The sequence below is a fragment of the Triticum dicoccoides genome, unplaced genomic scaffold (genome assembly GCF_002162155.2).
Source record: "Triticum dicoccoides isolate Atlit2015 ecotype Zavitan unplaced genomic scaffold, WEW_v2.0 scaffold243485, whole genome shotgun sequence".
NCBI lineage: Eukaryota > Viridiplantae > Streptophyta > Magnoliopsida > Poales > Poaceae > Triticum > Triticum dicoccoides.
The window spans coordinates 1-967 of record NW_021250306.1 but is presented as its reverse complement, the minus strand read 5'-3'; the positions used below and the strand labels follow the sequence as shown (position 1 = coordinate 967).

Sequence of the window (967 nt, the reverse complement as noted above, 5' to 3'; positions counted from 1 at the left end):
GAAGATGAATGCTACAAAGAAAAGGTGCTCACCAAGATTCGATCTTCTCTTGATACCGTCGAGAAAGCAGTATACATGATGGGCTTGGACAGAGAGGTGGAACAAGACACCAGAGGGCATGCTGCGCGCATACTGCTGGAGCTCGCACCTGGCCTTCAAGTCGAGAACTTTCCTGGTATTTTTCAATCTATTTCTTCACTGCTTAGCGCACGCAGGACCAAGACCAGTGGAAGTTCCAGCAATTCAACCTGTGCAAGCAAAGAGCTCAAATTGCTTGGTGTGGATATTCTCGACAACCTCCTGACTAATCCAGAAAACTGTGCGGAGGTGAAGAATGCCAAGAACCTGCTCTCCAAGATCATACACATTACAAGCTGCCAAGATGAAAAGCTAGATTTTGATATTGATAAAAAGATAGTCGAAAACTCACTAGAAGTCTTGCGCAAGCTTGTGAGCACAGCTGGTGAGACCGGCGAGGAGCTCAGGTGCCAAGTGTCCAGTAATATGTACACCATAAGGAATATTGGCAAGTTCTTCATAGATCATCCTGAAAGCGAACCACAGATGCTTGCTCAAGCAGCAGACATCCTTGCATGCCTAGCTTCAAATGACACTGCCAGAAAGGAGATAGAAAGGTCACACCTAATCATCCGGAAACTCATCGGTCTCCTAGCTGAAGAAATTGATGACGTCCAAGAAAGCTCCATGAGAGTGTTGGCAGCCGAAGCGTTGGTATTGCTCACTGCTCCTACCAAAGAAAACGGCGAGCTCAGTATAGTGAGTGAAAGGAGCATCAAGCCAGTATTGTCAGAAACTAAGCTTGAAGGCATGCAGCGAATTGTCTCGCTGCTCTCTGATGAGTCTGCAGAGCATAGAATTATGGTGGCAAAATTCCTGCAGAATCTGCGGAGTTACCGGGGAGCAGAATATGGTGATCAGCTGGAGATAATCAACAAAGCTCTACCAA

The 967-nt window shown here is 46.5% G+C and overlaps 1 long non-coding RNA gene across 1 annotated transcript; it reads right to left on the bottom strand.

The window, feature by feature from the left end:
- Nucleotides 1-15: 15 nt before the first annotated feature.
- LOC119345494 lies at nt 16-917 on the bottom strand. The gene is made up of 3 exons (XR_005167057.1): nt 643-917; nt 431-547; nt 16-345 (listed from the first exon to the last, which is right to left on the bottom strand). It is a non-coding gene; the product is annotated as an uncharacterized LOC119345494 (long non-coding RNA).
- Nucleotides 918-967: the final 50 nt, after the last annotated feature.